The sequence below is a fragment of the Saccopteryx bilineata genome, chromosome 11, assembly GCF_036850765.1.
Source record: "Saccopteryx bilineata isolate mSacBil1 chromosome 11, mSacBil1_pri_phased_curated, whole genome shotgun sequence".
NCBI classification, from domain to species: domain Eukaryota; kingdom Metazoa; phylum Chordata; class Mammalia; order Chiroptera; family Emballonuridae; genus Saccopteryx; species Saccopteryx bilineata.
The window spans coordinates 52818230-52843682 of NC_089500.1; the positions used below are offsets into that span (position 1 = coordinate 52818230).

The window sequence follows — 25453 nt, forward strand, 5'->3', positions numbered from 1 at the left end:
TTAACGATGGAAGAAGGATATTTCCTTCAGTTGCATTTCCTTTGAGACCTTAGTTTTTCCATCTGTCACTAGGGCAATTTTTTTTCTAGGAAAGTCATTTGAAAACCTGCGAGAAAGTAGAGTGAGCCCAAAGTGTTCTTCGTCAGTGTGTGTTTCAAATATTTCAGCTGACAAGTGGTGGCGATAGAAGCCTGCTTTAGCTACTTTGGTGCCTGTCAATTCCTTCCCCATTTCTGGTGTTTAATCAAAAGAGCCTAATGCCAAGTGATGGCAAGCATTCTTCCTGCATCACCACCATCTGTTCTTTGGCATCCACTACACACAGCTGTGTCACCAGCTTTCAAGCTGTTTATTGGTGTGTCACATAGAGAAGTTATTGATGAACTGACTGGAGCTCCTGAAATTGACATTTTTGTTTTTCCCAGAAATGTTTATTCAATACCTTGTCATTCTTCAGGATGTTCAACAAGCATTTATTTCATGACACTACTGACCCGTAATAACAGAGTGGTTTCATAATTATGAATGGGAATCTTGAGGAAAAAAAATTACACTGATGTCAACTCTCAAGCAAGCTAGAAATGGAACTAGAAAAGGATCCAAAAAAGGAAAATAAAATGGTCAAGTGGAAAGAAGGGTCACTACGTGAGTACAGACCTTGAAGATCCGCACACAGGCTGCGATGATGGAGGCAAAGAGATATAATTTAAGTTTCTATTACCAAGAAGTTTGTGGCTAAAGGAGGATGTTGAGTTTAAGGTGGGAAAAAAGTATATATAAATAAAGCATAACGAATAAAGAATAAAAATGTAGTGTGTCTTTGAACAATGGTAATAAACCTTATGTTTCTATTATATAAAATATCAAAAAAAAGAAGCTGACTTCTAAATCAGTGGTCCTCAACCCCTGGGCCACAGACCGGTACTGGTCCGTGAGCCATTTGGTACTGGTCCGCAGAGAAAAAATAAATAACTTACATTATTTCCATTTTATTTATATTTAAGTCTGAACAATGTTTTATTTTAAAAAAATGACCAGATTCCCTCTGTTACATCCATCTAAGACTCACTCTTGATGCTTGTCTTGATCACGTGATACATTTATCCGTCCCACCCTAAAGGCTGGTCCGTGAAAATATTTTCTGACATTAAACTGGCCCATGGCCCAAAAAAAGGTTGGGGACCACTGTTCTAAATGACACATATATGTATTATATATATATGTTATATATACATACATATATAATTATATGTATAATTAGAGAAGAGAAATATATAATTTTATATATTAGAAAAGAAAAATCTAAGGATTTGGGTAAACTTCTAATCTCAAAGTCAACATCAAGATTAGAAAGTTCTTTCACAAAATACCCTTAAAGTTCAATGTACCAGGTATAATATAAGACCAAATATAACACAGATACAAAAAATTAGTGTCTATTTGATTCAACACTTTGCTGAGGAAGGTCCTGTTGCCAAGTACTGTTGAAAATAGAGATTAGGTAAATAAGTAAGTTTCCAGTCTTTACATAGTTTATAACCAATTAGAAATGATCAGATATAAAGATACACATATACATTATATATATATATACACACATATTTACTATTAAGTACTATTGTAAAAAATTAATGCTAAAAAAGGTTATGAAACAAGTCAAATGATTTAGAAAATCCTTATGATTTTGGTTCAGAGAAGGTGGCCATTATCCCCAAGTTGGATTAGAAAATGCTTCTTGGAAGAGATATTGTTTGAGCTGCATTTTAATGGACTAGCTGAGCTTAATCACCACACTCAGATGAATGAGTATTTCATCCCAAAAGATCTATGAGTGGAAAAAGAAGGCAGGAAACCAGGAATTATGTCTGGGAATCATAAAATGTCTAAATTGCCAGGAACTCGGAGTGGTTCGAGGGAGAGTAGTGGCCTGTGACACTAAAATGTCAGCCCACAAAGGATTTTTGAATGGCATCCTAAAGAGTTGAACCTTCAGTCTCTCCAGAAAAGAGCGATGCAATCAGATCTGCAAGGTAAATGGAAAGAGAGTCTAGGGGCAGGCAGGCCAGACTAGGGCAATGATGATAGTCCTTTATTAAAAAGTGTCACTGCTGGAAGGGATTCAAGTACCCCTCCTAGTCCACCTGTTTATTTTACAATTAAAAAGCTAAGGCCTGGATGAGTACAGTGTTTCATCCCAGGTTAATCAACTATTGATGGTAGACCAGAACTATATAGAACCTAACTTATCATTCTATTTCAAAAAAGGAGATAGCAAGGGCTTAAAATCTTAAAATGAGAAAACAGATGGAAGAAGCCCTGCGACCATCTGAGTAATTGGCCTTGTGGACCAATTGAGTTTGGGGAATGACGGGGAGGGGTACAAAGGGACTCAGACATTGTGATCCTTCCATCTGCCTCTCTGCACTCTCTGCTTGCTTAGCGGCCCATGCCTCCACCACCAGCTGTGTTAGTGCTGCCCCCTTGCTAGCCCCTGCCCACTGCCTCAACCTACCTGTCCTCTCACAATCTGCAATTCAAAGGATTCTCTGGTCCCTACCTCTTCCACAGTCCTATATTAGTTTTCTATTGCAATGTAACAAAGTGCTACAAATTTAGTGTCTTAAAACAGCACCCACTCTTTTGGCTCACAGTTCTGTAGGTTGTAAGTCCAGCACAGCATGACTGGGTTCCCTGCTCAGGGCATCATTGTAACTGGGCATAAATATGCTATATGACTGATTTACTGACATTAGTCTGGCTAGCCATGAAATAGAACTAAAAAATAATGTACTTAACATAATAAGCTTATAAAAGAATTTCTGTAAAATGTTAAATCCAGTTTGTAGCTCAAGAAATATATATATATAATCAATCCTGTGATTTCACCGCTGGCCAAGTTCTCATTACAGTTAAAGGCCTGTTTACCTCCAGCTCTTGGACATCAAGGGTTAACATCCAGGCAAGAAGACAATCTGACTATGGGAATTGGTGGACACTTGTTACATTTAATAAAAAATCTTAATTTAAAAGTTACTTTCTAGCTTCAGTTCCTGTAACAATCATGGAGACAAATTTCTACTTTCAGATGTGTGGTGTAATTGGTTTTTATGGCAACAGGCAGTTGGGCCTGTGGGTCATTTTCCCAATTTCAGTTTCGGTGAGCCAGCCAGGAGCATGAGGGAGGCCCCACAGAAAGTCCATGCACTTTGTAAATAGAACACTCTCCAGGGTGCTTGGTGGCCGATGGCCCTATGAGAGACTTTGGGAGTTCTTAGCAGCTGCCAAATGATTCTACTCAGGGACTGTCTTTCACTCTCTCTAAGTGCTAGTTGCTTTTTACTCCCAGCTGATGAAAGGATCCAGGCCTCTGGGTAAGTCACCAGTACCTCCATAGGAGGATTTGGATGGTGATTTGTCCTTCTGTCTCTACTAACTTTGGAAGAGAGCTGATAAGCTCTGAAGGGTAAGCCCCCCAGTGTGCATGCCAGGAGCCCTCTACCTCCATCATTTGAATTGATTCATTAGTGGACTGTTGAATTTGTGGCCCCATGTTGAAGATGATAAGGTGTGGCTTAGAGGTTAGTAATTCCATTTAAATTTGGAGCGTACTCATTTGAATTTGAAGAGCTCATGTCTGTCCTTCTGCATAGTACCCCCACCAGGAAGAATCGGGTGTTTGTCTGTCTGTACAGCACTCAGGGTACTCTGTTGGTTTGGTTTGATTAGCTGTAGTTGTATATACTCTGTAGAATTGTCTCATTCTTGTATTTAGATACTCTGTACATATCGCTTTGAAATGGGGATATTTGAGAAGCACTTATTTAAACTTAAATAGAATGGAATTTTGGATCCTGAACTTGTTTCTTTGTTTTTATATTCTGTAAGGTCTTGCCATGCTAATTGTTGTGCTCTGTGTATATTCTCTTCCATGTTGGGGGCCGAGTAGCAACTCTGCTATGTGGCCTAATTAGGTTTTATGTATGTGTTATGCTTATGTTCCCATAATGTATTTGTCTTGTTTGTATGTGGAATCATACTCAGGTCTGTGAAACAGGAAGAGTCAGTTTTTATTTGAGCACTCTCATCTGTCTGTTTGTCTATCTTTCTATCTGTCTGAAATTCTATACACACTGGGAATCCTCTGTCTCCACCAATTGGGCTTTGTGTTCTCTGGACCTTGTAAAGGTCATTTGCAGTACTGGTCAGTATGAGATAAGATTCTAAGCCTAGTGTCTCATTCTCTCCTTCTGGAGGATTTGGTTTGTAAATACTTGTTTGTTTAAACTTTTTTTTTGTTCTGGATTTTGTTTATGTATTAAAAATAAAGGGCTTAGTCTTGGTCCTACCAAAAAGTCCATTAGACCATGTTCTATCTGACTGGTCAACTTACAGCTATAAGTCATTTACTAATCAAAATTGTTTTAAAAGGATTCTACTCAAAAAGGAAATAAATTGATGGTTCAAAGAAGGGGAAAAGATCTCAATTACTTCCCAGAGAGTAAAACTCAGGAAGGAAAAAACAAACAAACAAACAAACAAAATAAGTCTTTGAAACATCTTAGAGCCTCCTCCTGGAGGTCTGGGAGTTGCTGTGGTCCCAGAAACAATAAAGGCAATAATACCATCTCAAACCTTGTGCCGGCCGTGGGAATAGGAGAGGTGACAGCATAACCTCCAAGTGAAGAAAAGAAAGGCAAGTACCACTTTTTTTTTTTTTTTTTTTGTATTTTTCTGAAGTTGGAAACGGGGAGAGACAGTCAGACAGACTCCCGCATGCGCCTGACCGGGATCCACCCGGCACGCCCACCAGGGGCGATGCTCTGCCCACCAGGGGGCGATGCTCTGCCCCTCAGGGGCATCGCTCTGCCGCGACCAGAGACACTCCAGCGACTGGGACAGAGGCCAAGGAGCCATCCCCAGCACCCGGGCCATCTTTGCTCCAATGGAGCCTCGGCTGCGGGAGGGGAAGAGAGAGACAGAGAGGAAGGAGGGGGGGGTGGAGAAGCAAATGGGCGCTTCTCCTATGTGCCCTGGCCGGGAATCGAACCCGGGTCCCCTGCACGCCAGGCCAACACTCTACCGCTGAGCCAACTGGCCAGGGCCCAAGTACCACTTTTTTAAACTCAAGTGGGCCCTGGCCAGTTGGCTCTGTGGTAGAGCATCAGCCCAGCATGTGGACGTTCTGGGTTCAATTCCCAATCAGGTCACATAGGAGAAGCGATTATCTGCTTCTCCACCCTTTTCTCTTCCTCCTCTCTCTCTCTCTTCTCTTCTCACAGCAAGCTTCCATGGGAGCAATTTGGATGTGAGGGCGATCTGGCTGTGACATCTGTCACCCCATTGATCGCCAGGGTTGATTTGGCTGATCTGGCTGGCTAGGCGGGTGTCCCCTTCCTCCCTCACCGCTCCATGTGCGTCCCTCCCGAAGCTGCGCGCTCGGTCGAAGAGGACGACCTTCCCCGCTAGAGGAGAGGACCGTTCTTCAGTCAAGGGTATACGAGTAGCTGCGCTCCCCTGCTAGAACCTCCAAACAAGTCTCATGGGAGCAATTTGGCCTGAGTGCTGAGGATGGCTCCATGGCCTCTGCCTCAGGTGCTAGAATGGCTCCGGTTGCAATGGAGCAACACCCCAAATGGGCAGAGCATCACCCCCTACAGGGACTGGCAGTTAGATCCCAGATGGGTACATGTGGGACTCTGTCCCTCTGCCTCTTCACTTCTCACTTCAGAAAAATACAAAAAAAATAAAAGAAAAAGAAACAACAACTCAGTGACTCTAAGTACCCATGCCTGATAGGTCCTTTTTCTCCTTTCCTGCCTCCTTGAAAAGTTGTCAAGGATAATTAAAACAATCTTGTCATCTCTGCAATTATTAATAATACTGTTTATATACATATATATTAAAATATAAAATTATTCAAAAAATTATTTAGAATCAGTGGGTCTGGGAAAGCATTTGCTATTATTACTAGTTTAAGTTTAGTTCATTTCTTTTAAAGTCATTAACAGAAAATATGTGTTTGTTTTGGTAGTGTTTACAAAAGATTCCTGTTATCTCTGTTATGTTTTTTGAAAATATGAATGTATTTATAAGTAAAAGAACCTGTTTCTAAAAGTTATGAAATATGTTTGTAGAAGTACCAATCTGAAGAATGCTGATTACCCACTGTTGGTTGTCACTGAAGGTTATGGTTTCTGACAATTTGAATGACTCACTAATTGGAGAGAAATGGAATGAGTTTAGAAATAAAATGATGATATAAAAATACATTTTTAGATGGCAACAGAAAGGCAGATGAATGTTCCTCTCACCTTCTCCCAAGACCAAACTGGATTACAACTTAATTTAAGAAAAATAATCTTGAAAAGCCAGCTCAGGACTAAATGAAGAGGAGTCTATAGCCAAGGATTCACAGAAGAAGCCACATCAAGACTGGTAGGAAGGGCAGAGATGTGGAAAGGGCTGCCCCTGCTCCCAGGACTGAGCGGTGGCTGAGAGTCTGGAGGGACAGTGGAAAGGTTTTCGCTGAGAGGTGTGGGTCCAAAGCCCCAGGCCAAATGCCCAGTCTAGAGCACCATAGTCAAGAAGAGGTGCCCTCATAGCATTTGGTAGTGAAAAGAGGTGAGATTTCTGTCTGTGAGAAAGAGACAGGAGATTTCAGAGAAGCAAGCATCCTCTTAAAGGACCAACAAGAAAATCTCATATATAGCTACGTACCCTGGGCTCCAGCAGAGAGAGGGCCGAGAGAACTAGAGTTGTGTGAGGAGAGTGTGAAGTTGGTGGCCCAGGGAAAGACACGGTGGGGGACAGCCACCAGAACCCCTTTGCTGAGTCATTTTCCAATACCATAGTCACCATCTTTCTTGGGTGGAGCAATCTCCTCTGTGTGGCAGCCTGGGGGAAAGCAACTCTCTCACCCTAGAGAATCTCTCTTGCCCCACCTTATAGAAATTGGGCCTTGCTGAGAAGTAAGCAACCTTGGCCAGGAAGCAGGGAGTGAAAAGATTCGGGGGGTGACAGTGACTCAGTTGTCTTGCATTGAGGCTGGAGCTAACCCCCTACCAGTTACCTGAGAATATGGCTGGTGCTTTTGTCCCATGGGAGAGTCAGTAGAAACTGTCTGCACTGCAGGCAGATCAAATCTCTGGGTTTCACAGGCCACACCCACTGAACTCAGTGGCTACATGCTACTGAGGTCTGTGAAAAAATTCAGGACAGACTTACACGTGCGACCCTGGAGTGGGAAACACACTCACCACCTTTCCAGATGCCTGATTACCTCCAAGCAGCCAGCCAACAGAGCCAGTAAGTGGGGCTCTCAGAGAACCTTAGGTCTTTTGCTGACATACCCCCAAGCCCTACAGGCAGCCTAAGTGTGTGTGCAGCTTGGTCCTTCCATGCTCAACTAAGCCCAACAGAGTCAGCCACAAATTCTGAATTGCTTATAGCTCCAAAAATGTTACTGAGAACCAGTAACAGGCTGTTTCTTATACTGGTCTGCACAAGGTTTCCTCCTAAAAAAAGCCAGAACCAATGCATTCAGTGACCAGCTACCAAACAATACCAGACAAATACCCAACAAGCATTATTAGCATCATATCCAAAGAGAGAAGTTGGCAGGCAACAAACCCAGCTGAAGCAAGTTCTGCTTTCTGTGGTCAGCACCTACACAGCAGGTTCCATACATTGAACAAGGAAGTGCCTCACAGTCAGTGGCCCAAGTCCAAGATATAATACCCTACTGGGCTAAGTTCCACAGGGGGAAAGGAGAAAGGCTTAGAGTTCAGTCATTCAAAGTGTGAGTTCCTTGGAGCCTATTGTTGGGACTGAACAAGGTGCTTAGCCACCATCTGGGGGAAGGTTCACAATTAGCCCCCATGGAAGACTCTCTCAATCTTTCTCCCTATGACCAGGGAGTCCTCATCTAAAGAATTTCTGGAGAAAGGACAGCTGGCCCCACCCAACCTATACCTGTTGCTCACTCTCTGGGGAAAAATAGAATTGGAGTATGCAGAAGAGGCTAAGGGATTAGGCCCTGGAATAGGGACCACTTTCCTCATACTGAGCTCCTGACAAGGGATCTCCCAAGTAGGGAGTCTCATTAATGTTGTCCTCCCAACCTCAGCTATCCTGTCCCACCAAACTTGCAACCTATGGAGAGGTTGGTGGGGTGAAGCCAGTCTGAGCCCTCTCTATAGTCTTTCTACAGAAAACTTTGTGGAAAGATCAGGCAGCTCTAAGAGGAGGTGGAGCAGCTGAAAAGTGGAAGCAAATTTTAACAAACTTGGGCCCTTTTATGGAGTTACTGTCAGCTCTAAGCAGGAGGAAGTCAATCTTTATACACAAATTGATCCCTCCCACAAAAATCTAGGCACAGAAAACACAGAGAAAAACAGTGAACAGAGTGGTAAATATAGACAGGTAGCCCATGGTGGGTTACAAACAATGTCTGACATTAACCCATAACCCAAACCCCCCAAAGAAGACCCAGAACCAATACAACCAATAGTGGGTTGCAGACTGCACCAATGCGAGACTCAACTAGCCAAACAACTGGCACACCCAAAGGCAGAGTTTAGCAGGCACCAAACCCTGCTGAGAGTAGTTACACATCATAGGACAGACACAGCACAATGTCTAATACACATGATCAAGGTTGACCCTTAGAGCCAGCCAGCCTGAGGGGTTAACTCCATCTACAATAGGGCCAACAGTATCCAAGACTCACATACAACAGAAAGGTAAAAATAACTCTCAAGAAACATTCCTAGAGTAAAGAGTTCAGGTGGCCTGGAAGTTAGTACCACTGAGCACACCTTTCTCATAAAGACATCACAACAAAATTGTACTTCAGAGCAGATCTACTTAATACACAGAAAAAATGGGCAGACAAAGTCATATGCCCTAAATTAACAAGGGAAATCCCCAGAAAAAGAATTAAAAGAAATGGAAGCAACCAAACTACCAGACGCAAAGTATAAGAAATGGTTATTAGGGTGCTCAAGGATTTTAAGTAAGAATGAATGATCACAATGAGAACTTAGTAAGCATTAAAAAGTATACCAAAACTATAAAATAAAACCAATTAGAAATGGCAAATATAATATCAGAAATGAAGACTGCACCTTAGAAGGAATCAAAAGTAGGTTGGATGAAGCAGAGGATTGAATCAGTGATTTAGAGGACAAGATAAACATAAGCACAGAAGCAGAGCAGGAAAAAGAAAAGAGGCTAAAGAAGGCCAAGGAAACTCTAAAAGACCTCTGTGACAACATGAAGAGAAACAGCATTCAAATCATAGGGGTTCCTGATGGAAAAGAGAACAAACAAGGGATAGAAAACTTGTTTGAAGACATCATAACTGAAAACTTCCTTAGGAAGATTTCAAGATCCCACCATTTTGCTATAAATGATCCGATATCATCATCTCTTATGGCTGAGTAGTATTCCATAGTGTATATGTGCCACATCTTCTTTATCCAGTCTTCTATTGACGGGCTTTTTGGTTGTTTCCATGTCCTGGCCACTGTGAACAATGCTGCAATGAACATGGGGCTGCATGTGTCTTTACATATCAATGTTTCTGAGTTTTGGGGGTATATACCCAGTAGAGGGATTGCTGGGTCATAAGGTAGTTCTATTTTCAGTTTTTTGAGAAACCACCATACTTTCTTCCATAATGGTTGTACTACTTTACATTCCCACCAACAGTGGATGAGGGTTCCTTTTTCTCCACAGCCTCTCCAACATTTGCTATTACCTGTCATGTTAATAATAGCTAATCTAACAGGTGTGAGGTGGTATCTCATTGCAGTTTTGATTTGCATTTCTCTAATAGCTAAAGAAGATGAGCATCTTTTCATATATCTGTTGGCCATTTGTATTTCTTCCTGGGAGAAATGTCTGTTCAAGTCCTCTTCCCATTTTTTTATTGGATTGTTTGTTTGTTTGTTGTTGAGTTTTATGAGTTCTTTGTATATTTTGGATATTAGGCCCTTATCTGAGCTATTGTTTGAAAATATCATTTCCCATTTAGTTGGCTTTCTGTTTATTTTGTTATCAGTTTCCCTTGCTGAGCAAAAACTTCTTAGTCTGATGTAGTCCCATTCATTAATTTTTGCCTTCACTTCTCTTGCCTTTGGAGTCAAATTCATAAAATGCTCTTTAAAACCCAGGTCCATGAGTTGAGTACCTATGTCTTCTTCTATGTACTTCATTGTTTCAGGTCTTATGTTTAGATCTTTGATCCATTTTGAGTTAATTTTAGTACAGGGGGACAAACTGTTGTCCAGTTTCATTCTTTTGCATGTGGCTTTCCAGTTTTCCCAGCACCATTTATTGAAGAGGCTTTCTTTTCTCCATTGAAAAACACAGCACTTTTAAAATGTCAAAAATAAGAGACAAAGAAAGAACCCTAAAAGCAGCAAGATAAAAGCAATTCTTTACCTACAAAGGAGTGCTAAGGGCTGACATCTGACTTCTCAACAAAAACACGTTAGGCCAGAAAAGATTGGCAAGAAATATTCAAAGTAATGCAAAACAAAAATCTAAAATCAAGACTACTCTCACCAGCAAAGTTATTATTTAAAACTGAAGGAGAAATAAAAAACTTCTCAGACAAAAACAACATCTCAAGGAGTTTATTAACACCCATCTAGTACTGCAAGAAATGTTAAAGGGCCTGCAATAAGAGGAAACAAAGAGAAATCAAGAGAAAGAGGATTATAGTTTAAAAAATAAAATGGTAATAAATAAGTACTTATCATTAATGACCTTAAATGTAAATAAATTAAATTCTTCAATCAAAAGGCATAGGGCAGCTGTATGCATAAGAAAAGAAGACCCATATACATGCTGTCTTCAAGAGACCCACCTCAGAACAAAAGATACACATTGGCTGAAAGTGAAGTGATTGGAAAAATATTCCATGCAAATGGAAATGAAAAAAAAAAGCTGGGGTAGCAATACTTATATTTGACAAAACAGTCTTTAAACAAAAGCCATACTAAGGGACAAAGAAGGTCACTACATAATGATAAAGGGAGCAATCCAACAAGAGGATATAACCATTTTAAATATTTATGCACCCAATATAGGAGCACTTAAATACATAAAACAGATTTTGATGGACATAAAGGGCTAAAGGACACCAATACTATAATAGTAGGTAATTTTAATAACCACTAACATCACTAGGTAGATCCTCCAGACAGAAAATTAAAAAAAAAACAAAAAAACAAAAAACAGCAGCCTTTAATGAAACATTAGATCAACTGGATTTAATTGACATCTTCAGAAAATCTTACCCCAAAGCAGCAGAATATACATTCTTTTTTTTTTTATTAAATTTAATGCAGTGACATTGATAAATCAGGGTACATATGTTGAGAGAAAATATCTCTAGATTATTTTGACATTTGATTGTGCTGTATACCCCTCCCCCAAAGTTAAATTGTCTTCTGTCACCTTCTATCTGGTTTTCTTTGTGCCCCTCCCCTCCCCTAACTCCTCTCTCCTTCTACACCCCATCCCCCATCCCCCATCCCCCCGCCCTGTTGCCATCACATTCTTGTTCATGTCTCTCAGTCTCATTTTTATGTCCCTTCTATGTATGGATTCATCTTAGGTTTTTTTCTGATTTACTTATTTCACTCCGTATAATGTTGTCAAGGTCCATCCATGTTATTGTAAATGATCCGATGTCATCATTTCTTATGGCTGAGTAGTATTCCATAGTATATATGTACCAAAGCTTTTTAATCCACTCGTCCTCTGATGGACACTTGGGCTGTTTCCAGATCTTCGCTATTGTGAACAATGCTGCCACAAACATGCGGGTGCATTTCTCCTTTTCGAGCCCTTCTATGGTGTCCTTGGGGTATATTCCTAAAAGTGGGATAGCTGGGTCAAAAGGCAGTTCGATTTTTAGTTTTTTGAGGAATCTCCATACTGCTTTCCACAGTGGCTGCACCAGTCTGCATTCCCACCAGCAGTGCAGGAGGGTTCCCTTTTCTCCACATCATCGCCAGCACTTATTCTGTGTTGTTTTGTTGATAAGCGCCATTCTGACTGGTGTGAGGTGATATCTCATTGTGGTTTTAATTTGCATTTCTCTAATGATTAGTGATGTTGAGCATTTTTTCATATGCCTATTGGCCATCTGTATGTCCTCTTTGGAGAAGTGTCTATTCATCTCTTTTGCCCATTTTTGGATTGGGTTGTTTGTCTTCCTGGTGTTGAGTTTTACAAGTTCTTTATAAATTTTGGTTATTAACCCCTTATCAGACGTATTGTCAAATATGTTCTCCCATTGTGTAGTTTGTCTTTTTATTCTGTTCTTGTTGTCTTTAGCTGTGCAAAAGCTTTTTAGTTTGATATAATCCCATTTGTTTATCCTGTCTTTTATTTCACTTCCCCGTGGAGATAAATCAGCAAATATATTGCTCCGAGAGATGTCCGAGAGCTTACTGCCTATGTTTTCTTCTAAGATGCTTATGGTTTCACGGCCTACATTTAAGTCTTTTATCCATTTTGAGTTTATTTTTGTGAGTGGTGTAAGCTGGTGATCTAGTTTCATTTTTTTGCAGGTAGCTGTCCAATTTTCCCAACACCATTTGTTAAAGAGGCTCTCTTTACTCCATTGTATTTCCTTGCCTCCTTTGTCAAATATCAGTTGTCCATAAAACTGTGGGTTTATTTCTGGATTCTCTGTTCTGTTCCATTGATCTATATGCCTGTTCTTATGCCAGTACCAGGCTGTTTTGAGTACAACAGCCTTGTAGTATAACTTGATATCAGGAAGTGTGATACCTCCCACTTTATTCTTCTTTTTTAAGATTGCTGAGGCTATTCGTGTCCTCTTTTGGTTCCATATAAATTTTTGGAATATGTGTTCTATATCTTTGAAGTATGTCATTGGTATTTTAATTGGTATTGCATTGAATTTATAGATTGCTTTGGGTAATATAGACATTTTAATGATGTTTATTCTTCCTAACCATGAGCACGGTATATGCTTCCACTTGTTTGTATCTTCCTTGATTTCTTTTATCAATGTTTTGTAATTTTCCGAGTACAAGTCTTTAATCTCTTTGGTTAAGTTTACTCCTAGGTACTTTATTTTTTTGGTTGTAATTGTGAAGGGGATTGTTTCCTTAATTTCTCTTTCTGACTGTTCATTGTTGGTGTATAAAAATGCTTCTGATTTCTGAGTATTGATTTTATATCCTGCTACTTTGCTGAACTTATTTATCAGGTCCAGTAGTTTTTTGACTGAGACTTTAGGGTTTTCTATATCCAATATCATATCATCTGCAAATAATGATAGTTTTACTTCTTCTTTTCCAACTTGAATGCCTTTTATTTCTTCTTCTTGTCTAATTGCTGTGGCTAGGACTTCCAGGACTATGTTAAATAAGAGTGGTGAAAGGGGGCCTTGTTCCTGATCTTAAGGGTATTGCTTTTAATTTTTTCCCATTGAGTATGATGTTGGCTGTGGGTTTCTCATAGATGGCTTTTATCATGTTGAGGTATGTTCCCTGTGTTCCCACTTTGCTGAGAGTTTTGATCATGAATGGGTGCTGGATTTTATCAAATGCTTTTTCTGCATCTATTGAAATTATCATATGGTTTTTCTCCTTCTTTTTGTTTATGTGATGAATCACAATGATTGATTTACAAATATTGTACCAGCCTTGCCTCCCCAGAATAAGTCCCACTTGATCATGGTGTATGATTTTTTCCATATATTGTTGGATCCGGTTTGCTAATATTTTGTTGAGGATTTTAGCATCTATATTCATCAGAGATATTGGCCTATAATTTTCTTTCTTTGTGTTGTCTTTGCCTGGTTTTGGAATCAGAATTATGCTCGCCTCATAAAAGGAGCTTGGAAGTCTTCCTTCCTCTTGAATTTTTTGAAATAGTTTGAAAAGGATAGGAGTTAGTTCTTCTTTGAATATTTGGTAGAATTCCGTTGTGAAGCCATCGGGCCCCGGACTTTTCTTTGTTGGGAGTTTTTTGATAACTGTTTCGATCTCATTTGGTGTAATCGGTCTGTTTAGGTTTTCTGATTCTTCCAGATTGATTTTTGGAAGATTGTATGTTTCAAGTAATTTGTCCATTTCATCTAGGTTGTCTAGTTTTTTGGCATACAGTTCTTCATAGTATTTTCTTACAATATTTTCTCTTTCTGTTGTGTCAGTTGTTATTTCTCCTCTCTCATTTCTAATTTTATTTATTTGAGTCCTCTCTCTCTTTTTCTTGGTGAGTCTACTTAAAGGTTCATCAATCTTGTTTACCTTTTCAAAGAACCAGCTCCTAGTTTCATTGATCCTCTGTATTGTTTCTTTAGCCTCTATGTCATTTATTTCTGCTCTGATCTTTATTATTTCCTTCCTTCTACTACATTTGGGCTTTACTTGCTGTTCTTTTTCTAATTCTTTTAGATGCAGGGTTAAGTTGTTTATTTGAGCTTTTTCTAGCTTCTGAAAGTGTGCCTGTAGTGCTATGAACTTCCCTCTCAGCACTGCTTTCACTGTGTCCCATAAATTTTGAGTTGTTGTATGCTCATTGTCATTCGTTTCTAGGAATTTTTTTTATTTCTTCTTTAATCTCATTCTTAATCCATTCATTATTTAACACCCTGCTATTTAGTTTCCATGTGTTTGAGAATTTTTGAGCTTTTCTGCTGTGATTCATTTCTAGTTTCATGCCGTTGTGATCGGAGAAAGTGCTTGATATGATTTCAGTCTTCTTAAATTTGTTGAGAGCTCTTTTGTGCCCTAACATGTGGTCTATCCTAGAGAATGTACCATGAGCACTTGAAAAGAATGTATATTCTGTTGCTTTAGGGTGAAAGGTTCTGAAGATATCTATTAAATCGAGTTGATCTAGTGTTTCCAATAAGTCTGCTGTTTCTTTGTTAATTTTCTTTCTTGAGGATCTATCTAGTGATGTTAGTGGGGTATTGAAATCCCCTACTATTATAGTATTGCTGTTGATCTCGCCCTTTAAATCCATCAAAGTCTGTTTTATATATTTGGGTGCTCCTATATTAGGTGCATAGATATTTATAATGGTTATATCTTCCTGTTGGATTACTCCCTTTATCATTATGTAGTGGCCTTCTTTATCTCTTACTATATCCTTTGTTTTAAAGTCCAATTTGTCTGATATAAGTATTGTTACCCCAGCTTTTGCTCATGGTACATATTCTTGGCTAGACCACATGTTAGGACACAAAACAAATCTCAATAAATTTAAGAAGTTTGAAATCATATCTAGCATCTTCTCTGACCAAAATGGCATAAAACTAGAAATAAACTACTACAATTACAAAAACTGAAAAACATTCAAACTCTTGGAGGCTAAATAGCATATTATAAATAACAAATGGGTTAACAATGAGATCGAGGAAAATATTAAAAATTTTCTTGAAACAAATGAAAATGAACATACAACAACCCAAAATCTATGGGACATAGTGAAAGCAGTCCTGAGAGGGACATTCATAGCACTACAGGCATACCTCAAGAAGTAAGAAAAATCTCAAATAACAATCTAACCCTGCATCTAAAAGAACTAGAAGAAGAACAACAAACAAAGCCCAGAGGAAGTAGAAGGAAGAAAATAATAAAGATCAGAGCAGGAATAAATGACATAGAGGCTAAATATACATATACATATACATATATATATATATATATATATATATATATTTACACACACATATATATATAACCAAGGAATAAATGACATAGAGGCTATATATATATATATATATATATATATATATATATATTTACACACACATATATATATATAACCAAGAGCTGGTTCTTTGAAAAAGTAAATAAGATTGACACACCTTTAACCAGACTTATGAAGGAAAAAAAAAAAAGAGGACCCAAATAAATAAAATTAGAAATGGAAGAGGAGAAGTAACAACTGACATTACAGAAATACAAAGGATTGTAGGAAAATACTATGAAGAACTATATGTCAAAAAATTGGACAACCTGGGCAAAATGGGTAACTTCCTAGAAACATACAATCTTCCAAAACTCAATCTGGAAGAATGAGAAAACCTAAGCAGACTGATTATAACAAATAAAATTGGAACAGTTATCAAAAAACTCCAAGCAAATAAAAATCCTTGCCTGGATGGCTTCACAGGTGAATTTAACCAAACATTCAAAAAAGAACAGCTATCCTTTTTTAACTATTTCAAAAAATTCAAGAGGAAGGAAGACTTCCAAGTTCATTTTACAAGGCATGTATTATCCTAATTCCAAAATCAAGTCAAGACACTACAAAGAAAGAAAACTATAGGCCAATATCCCTGATGGGCATAGATGCTAAAATTCCTAACAAAATATTACCAAACTAGACCCAGCAATATATTAAAAAGAGTATACACTATGATCAAGTGGGATTTATTCTGGGAGAAAGGGATGAGGCTGGTACAATATTCACAAATCAATAAATATGATTCATCACATAAAAAGGAAAAGACCACATGATCATATCAATAGATGCAGAAAAAGCATTACATAAAATCAGCACTCACTTATCAAAACTCTCAGCAATGTGGGAATACAGGGAACATACTTCAACATGATAAAGGCCATCTATGATAAACCCACAGCCAACATCATACTCAATGGGCAAAAATTAAATGCAATCCTCTTGCCAACATCATACTCAGTAGGCAAAAATTAAATGCAATCCCCTTAAGATCAGGAACAAGACAACAGTGTCCCCTTTCACCACTCTTATTTAATATAGCACTGGAAGTCGTAGCCACAACTATCAGACAATAAGAAGGAATAACAGGCATTCAAATTGGAAAAAAGTTAAAGTTGTCATTATTTGCTGACAACAGGATACTGTACATAAAAAATCCTAAAGTCTCCACCAAAAATCTACTAGACCTGATAAATGAATTCAGCAAAGTGGCAGGATATAAACATAATATTCAGAAATCAGTGGCATTTTTATACATCAATAATGAACTGTCGAGGCAGGAAACCAAACGCGACCAAGTGCTGGGTGGGGACCATGGCCGGGATCACCACCATCAAGGCAGTGAAACGCAAGATTCAAGTTCTGCAGCAGCAGGCCGATGATGCAGAGGAGAGGGCAGAGCGCCTCCAGCGGGTGGTGGAGGGAGAAAAGCGAGCCCGGGAGCAGGCTGAAGCTGAGTTGGCCTCCTTGAACCGTAGAATCCAGCTGGTTGAAGAGGAGCTGGACCGTGCTCAGGAGAGCCTGGCCACTGCCCTGCAAAAGCTGGAGGAAGCTGAGAAAGCTGCCGATGAGAGCGAGAGAGGTATGAAGGTTATTGAAAACCAAGCTTTAAGAGATGAAGAAAAGATGGAACTCCAGGAAATCCAACTCAAAGAAGCTAAGCACATTGCTGAAGAGGCAGACAGGAAGTATGAAGAGGTGGCTCGGAAGTTGGTGATTATTGAGGGAGACTTGGAACGCACAGAGGAACGAGCTGAGCTTGCAGAGTCCCGTTGCCGAGAGATGGATGAGCAGATCAGACTGATGGACCAGAACCTGAAGTGTCTGAGTGCTGCTGAAGAAAAGTACTCTCAAAAAGAAGACAAATATGAGGAAGAGATAAAGATTCTCACTGATAAACTCAAGGAGGCAGAGACCCGAGCTGAGTTTGCTGAGAGATTGGTAGCCAAGTTGGAAAAGACAACTGATGATTTGGAAGATGAGCTCTATGCCCAGAAACTGAAGTACAAGGCCATGAGCGAGGAGCTGGACCACGCCCTCAATGACATGACCTCTATATAACTTACCAACGGTTCTACTCCCTTTCCTCGGGAAACCCATCGCCCCACTCTCACTCTCGATTCCATTTGGGTCAGTCTCGCTGGTCCCCAAGGCATTAGGATGGGTGGGTGGGGGGCCACAAAGCAAATTATGTATTCTTTTCCACCCCTACCCCAAATTAAAATGTTAAGCTGCTGGAAACCTCATGCCAAAAAATAATAATAAATAAATAATAAAAAAATAATGAACTGTCAGGAAAAGAAATTAAGGAAAGAACCCCATTTACTATTGCAACAACAACAAAAAATAATAAAGTACCTAAAAATAAATTTAACCATATAGGTAAAAGGCTTGTTCTCTCAAAATTACAAGACATTGAAAAGAGAAATTGAGGCATATACATACAAGTGGAAACATATACTGTGTTCATGGATAGGAAGAATTAACATCATTAAAATGTCTATACCACCCAGAGCAATCTATAGATTCAATGCAGTTCCTATTAAAATACCAATGGCTTCAAAGATCTAGAACAAATATTCCAAAAATGTATATGGCACTAAAAAAGAACCCAAATGCCTCAGCAATGTTTAAAAGGAAGAACAAAGTGGGAGGTATCACACTTCCTGATATCAAGTTATACTACAAGACCGTTATAATCAAAACAGCCTGATACTGGCATAAGAACAAGCATACAGATTAATGAAACAGAACAGAGAACCCAGAAATAAACCCACATCTTTATGGTCAATTAATAGTTGACAAAGACCTTGGCCAGTTGGCTCAGTGGATAGAGCGTCAGCCCATTGTATGGATGCCCCCGGTTCAACTCCTGGCCAGGGCATATAAGAGAAGTGACCATCAACTTTTCTCCTCCTCCCTTTCCATCCTTTCTCCCTCTTCCCCTCCTGCAGCCAGAGTCTTGAGTGGTTCAAGCATTAGCTCCAGGCACTGAGGATAGCTTGGTGGTGCATCATCCTCAGGTGCTAAAAAATAGCTTGGTTGATTTGACATTGGCCCTAGATGGGGGTTGCTGGGAGGATCCCTATTAGCACTCGTGCGGGAATCTATCTCACTATCTCCCCTCCTAAAAAAAAAGATGACTAAGGAGGCAAGTGTATGCAATGGAGTAAAGACAGTTTCTTTAATATGCAGTGTTGGGGAAATTGGACAGGTACATGCAAAAAATTGAAACTAGATCGCCAACTTACACTAGTCACAAAAAAACAACAACTCAAAATGGATAAAAGACTTAAATGTAAGTTATGAAACCATAAAAATCTTAGAGGGAAAAATATGTAGTAGACTCTCAGACATCTCCCAAAGCAATATTGTTGTCAATATGTCTCCATGTGAAAGGGAAATGAAGGACAAATAAAAATGGGACAATATCAAACTAAAAGTTTTGCATAGCAAAAAACACCATTAATAAAATAAAAAAGACAACCTACTCTATGGGAGAATATATTTGCCAATACATCTGATAAGGAGTTAATAATCAAAATTTATAAAGAATTTCCAAAATTCAACACCAGGAAGGTAAACAGTCCAATTAAAAAATGGGCAAAAGACTTGAATAGACACTTCTCCAAAGAGGACATACAGATAGCCAATAGGCATATGAAAAAAAGCTCAACATCACTAATCATCAAAGAAATGCAAATTAAAACCACAATCTGCCAGAACGGCTTTTATTAATAAGACAACACACAACAAGTGCTGGTGAGGCTGTGGAGAAAAGGGAACCCTCCTGCACTGCTGGTGCAGACTTGTGCAGCCACTGTGGCATTTCCTCAAAAAGTTAAAAATGGGACTGTTTTATGGCCCAGCTATCCCACTTCTAGGAATATGTGCTAAGAACCCTAAAACATTGATTCAAAAGAAGATATGCACCCTCGAGTTCACTGTAGCATTGTTTGCAATAGCCACGATCTGGAAACTGCCCAAAGTGTTTAAAAGTCAAGTGACAGCTAAGTGTCTGTCAATGAACAAGCTGTGGTACATTTACACAGTAGAATACTATGTGGCCCTAATAAAGAAGGAAAGCTTACCTTTTGCAACAGCATGGATGGACCTGGAGATTATTATGCTAAGTGAAATAAGGCAGGCAGATGAAGAAAAATATCATATCATATTATCTCATTTATATGTGGAATCTAATGAACACAATAAACTGAGGAATAAAACAGTGACAGAGGCAGAGTCACAGAAAACAGATGAACAGCTATCAGAGGGAAGGGGAAAGAAGGAGTGGTATCAAAGAAGGTGAAAGTATTAGCCTTCATCATACATACATAATACATACACACAGACAACAGGGTAGCAATAGACAAAGGAAAAGGGGGACACAGGTAGGGGGAGGGGGCAATGGCAGGGAAATGGGGGAATGAACTGTAGGGACATGAGAGTCATAATGCAGGGTGTAGAGGGAGTTATATTGAGTGGAACACTTGCAATCATGTCAACACAATAAATTAAAAATAAAAATAAATATATTTTTAGGAGTCCTGGGTTCAATTCCCAGCAGGGCACACAGGAGAAGCACCCATCTGCTTCTCCACCCCTCCCCCTCTCCTTCCTCTCTGTCTCTCTCTTCCCCTCCCGCAGCCAAGGCTCCATTGGAGCAAAGTTGGCCCGGGCACTGAGGATGGCTCTATGGCCTCTGCCTCAGGTGCTAGAATGGCTCTGGTTGCAACATACATTGCCCCAGATGGGCAGAGCATCGCCCCCTGGTGGGCATGCCAGGTGGATCCTGGTCAGGTGCATGTGGGAGTCTGTCTGATTGCCTCCCTGTTTCCAATTTCAGAAAAATACAATATATATATATATATATATATATATATATATATATATATATATATATATATATATATTTAAAGAACAAGAATTGAAAATGCATTGTTCTAAAATAGTTATTTCTGAATAAGTTAAAAGTGGACTAGGAAAGTCACAGAAGGTCTGTTCAAGTTGCAGAAGGTTTGTGCTGAGGGAAGAAGCAAAAGGAGGAAGAATTGAGAAAGATAAAAAAAACTGTGAGGAAGGGGTATAAAAGAAAGGGACATACTTATTACAGGAAGGAAGAACATTAGAAGAAGAATTGTCCTAAAAGGAAAGTAAAAATAGGGAAAAGAAAAATAAAGGAGGAGGAGAGGCACATAGATAGTGAAGCTCAGTGATAATTAGATGACTAATAGAAGGGCCCGAGAACTCCCTTTGATTTTTAAAAAAAAATTTTTTAAAGACTTTATTTATTCATATTAAAGAAGGGAGAGAGAGAGAGAGAGAAACAAGGGGGTAGGAGCAAGAAGTATCATCTCCCATATGTGCCTTGACTGGGCAAGCCCAGGGTTTTGAAGGTGACCTCAGCATTCCAGGTCGATGCTTTATCCACTGTGCTACCAGAGGTCAGACTCCCTTTGCTTTTTTTTTTTTACAGAGAGAGAGAGTCAGATAGGGACAGACAGACAGGAACGGAGAGAGTTAAGAAGCATCAATCATTAGTTTTTCGTTGCGACACCTTAGTTGTTCATTGACTGCTTTCTCATATGTGCCTTGACCGTGGGGCTACAGCAGACCGAGTGACCTCTTGCTCGAGCCAGCGACCTTGGGTCCAAGCTGGTGAGCTTTGCTCAAACCAGGTGAGCCCGCGCTCAAGCTGGCGACCTCAAGGTCTCGAACTTGGGTCCTCCGCATCCCAGTCTGATGCTCTATCCACTGCGCCACCGCCTGGTCAGGCGCCCCTTTGCTTGTTAAACTATTTTTCCCAAAGAAGCTCTGTGGGGACAGTTGACAGTGGGGAAAGATTGATTGATTTCTTGATCAATGCTGAAGCCACTTATTTGGTTCTAGATACACAATTGGTCAAAAGGGATTAGGCAACAATCTCAGTGACAGGAGTTACTGAAGAGATGCCACAAAAGGCCTTTCTCTAACCTTTCCAGTGTTTCAAGTTTAAGAGACACAAGTCATTCTGGGTTATTCCAATGGGTTCCCAGAATGCCTCAAGGATTCATTCTCTCTCCTAATAAAAGAAGAATTTTAAACAAAGTGGGTCTATTTAATATGTTTGAAATTACATTAGAAGCTTTGAAAAAAATATAGTAATAATAAATAATAACTATATTTTATTTGTATACATATATTATTATTAAAGAAAATATTCCAGAATGTGAACATCTTCAGGAGTCTACAATGTTCTGGTAAACTCTCATTTGTAAGTCTGATTGTTATCTTAAAATGCAGTTAAAAATCAAACTCCTTTATCAACTGCATTATAATCTGGTATATAACCATGTTATTTTAAGTTGTTTTTATTATCATTTAACAACAGCCATTGTTTTGGTCTGATGTATTTGCAAATATAGTATACTATATCATCAGGAAGATCCACAGAAAGGACTCACACTTATTTTAAAATATATTTCTAAAAATAAATTTTCAGACCACATCTTTGAACCAGATGAAGATTAATAGAACTTTGGGGAATAACCAGATGCAAAGAAATACTGACAAATAATCAGGATAAACAGAGTTGCCTATATAGGGCTGAATAAACAAAGAATAATATTTATTTTTCTGGCTCTGTTCAAAATATTGTTGGTTTTTAAATCTTTTAGTTTTCCAAATATAAGAAAACTTGTTTTTTTTCCTAAAACAATTAGTGAATTATACATTTATAAACAATATTAAGACATTTATATTTTTCTCCCTACCTCACCCCTCTAAAATCTGGCAACTCTTCATAATAATACTCATGAGTATGAGTATAATAATACTCATAAGTGAGTATTATTACTGTCAAAGTAAGACATTTGTTTGCACAAGTCCAATAAAAGCCTGCTCTCTTTCCAGTTGTGGTTTTATTAACCGAGACTTTGACTGGAGTGTCATGAGACATGCCTAGACTCGGGATGTCACCAGAAAGACTTAAAGGATTGAGATTGACTTTTCAAACTGAATATATAGCCCAATGGAAAATAACCTGGTATCTTGCTTGTTCATGTGGTTCATAAATGTCTTTCCAGGTAAGAGATAAAGGTTGCTTTCCTAAAAGAAGACAAAGAAAGGAACCCCAAAACATCTTTGGGACTTCATGGACTTGAGGACTTTTGGGTACTGCAGGCAAAGCATGATGACAATGACAGGACGTGGCTTCTTCACTAGGAAGGGCTATTTAAGGCTTAAACTATAGATTCCTTATGAGATTTCAGCAAAGCAAATTTGAAAAGCCTACGTAATCAATTACTTTTTTTGTTGTGTTTATGCAATCAGGCCAAATTAAAACTAGACTTTAAGAAGTAAACAGTCTTAATTCCACTACCTTTAATATAACTGAGGGTGGTTTGAGGGACAAATTGTGCTTCAATAAAATTGTTAACACATAGTTATGAATATCAGACACTAAACTAGATCGCAAATTTTTCTAATTTTCTTGAATATTTTGGCTACCACCCTCTAAATTAATATTTCACTTCTTTCCATTATTTAACTTGAAATTATTGAAAATTAACATTCCTTTCTTTTCTGTGCTTCACAAGTGCAACTAAAAGACATAACATAAACTTGAAAAATTGCTACCTTGAACAATCTCAATGACTAATGCTATGTCAGCCATACAGAAGTTACCTAAGCACCTGATGACATCACCAAAGACATTCAAACTGCAAATAAGAAGGATCCATCGAATTGTCACTGCTTTCTTTTCTTCCAGCAAAAATAAAAACAATAAGCCTTTACATTCCAACCAGGTGGTAAGGTTCTACTAAAGATCTGAAGGATACAGACTAAAAGCTGGTTTACAAGTTTATTCTCATGAACGCCACAGAGATTACAGTCTATATTTGAAAGGTTTTTAATTGAGACTAAGGCTCTCCTATATTTAATTTTACTTGTCTTCATTTGCCTAAAGTTTCTAAAACCTGTTTTCCTTGCATAGGTAAATGCATTTCTGCCTGACATATGCCTCGGAAAATACAATAAGCCCAAGTTCTCCACTCCCCTAGAAGATTTGGAAAATATCAATAGCTCCATAGAAATGGATCCAGGACTGACAGTGGGGAATTGTAATTTGGCATAAATATGTAATACAGGGTATCCTCGGGTTATGACCGTTTTGACATAAGACATTTTGAGTTTATGATGCTCACTCCCTTAGAAACTTAAAAAAATTAAGATGTAAGGGTTTCAGCTTACACCATTAGCATCCTACCTATGGACTATATGGGCGAGCTAGTTTAGTTGCGTGCAATGGAAGAATACACCATAATGCGGCATATGAGTGAAGGAGTTGGCATCCCCTAGTACGCTCATCTACACCATTTTGGACTGTTAAAAGCACAAGTGTTTCATCTATGTTAGACTAGGGTGTGTTTCAACTTATACCAAAATTTGGGTTACATCACTGTCATAGAAACAGAACTGTGTCATAACTCAAGGACATCCTCTACTGATTTACTGATATTAGTCTGGCTAGCCATAAAAGAGAGCAAAATAAGGATGTACTAACAATGTAAAATTTTACCCTGTTAAATTTAATTTTCTAAATAAAATTTTAAAAGTAAAAAAATAAAGTTTTTAAAAATTTTTCTGTAAAATGTTAAATTGTTTGTTGATCAAGAAATATATATACTCATCCTGTGCTTTCACTCCTGGCCAAGTTCTAATCACTGTTAAAGGACTGTTCTCAGACTGACCGTGGTGGTGCAGTGGATAGAGAGTCGGCCAGGGATGCTAAGGTCCCAGGTTTGCAACCCCAGGGTTGCCAGCTTGAGTGCAGGTTCATCTAGCTTGAGTGCAAGATCATAGACATGATCCCATGACCACTGGCTTGAAGCCCAAGGTTGCTGGTTTGAGCAAGGAGTCACTGGCTCAGCTGGAGCCCTCTAGTCAAGGCACATATGAGATGCAATCAATGAAGAACTAAGGTACCACAACTATGAGTGGTACCTTAGTTCTTCATTAAGATATCCTTATCTCTCTTCCTTCTTCTCTCTCTCTCTCACAATCTCTCTCTCTCTCTCTCTCTCTCTCTCTCTCACACACACACACACACACACACACACACACACACAAGCCTAATTCCCTCTAGGTGACGCACATCAAGTGTTAACATCTGAGCAAGAACAATAACTGCTTCTTCTACTCTCACCACACTGAGGCTTGTAATTCTGATTCTTGTTCAAGGCCAAGAAGACAACCTGACTATGGGAATCTGTGGACACATGCTATAATGAAACAAAAATCTTAATTTGTAATTTTCTTTCCAGCTTCACTTCCTGCAACAACCAAGGGGAAAAATTCCAGCTTTTAGGTGTGCCAGCTGCGGGAGATGTGCTGGCCTTCATCCACTTATCTGAACAAAGTGTCCTCACAGCAAAGAAATTTCAGTCCCCTCCTTTTGATTCTTTTATTCTAATTTTGTTTATCCACACCCCTCTTTCTCACTCTTCATAAAAACCCCTGCTTATGTCAGTCTGGCTGAGTTCTTATCTGAAGGCACTGAGAAAAATTTCCCTTCCAAGTACATTCTTGCTATTGACAGATTTCAGTCCCTTACGGTTGTAGGACTGCTTGCCTGTCGATCAAGGTTCACTCAGCCCCTGGAGATTACTTGTATCCTTGCAACATGCCCTCCTCTATCTTCAGGTCAGCAAAAGTGCATCAAATT

The 25453-nt window shown here is 39.0% G+C and overlaps 1 pseudogene; it reads left to right on the forward strand.

Moving 5' to 3' along the window:
* Positions 1 to 17026: 17026 nt before the first annotated feature.
* Positions 17027 to 17821, forward strand: LOC136315176 (tropomyosin alpha-3 chain pseudogene; annotated as a pseudogene).
* The last annotated feature ends 7632 nt before the right edge of the window (positions 17822 to 25453 follow it).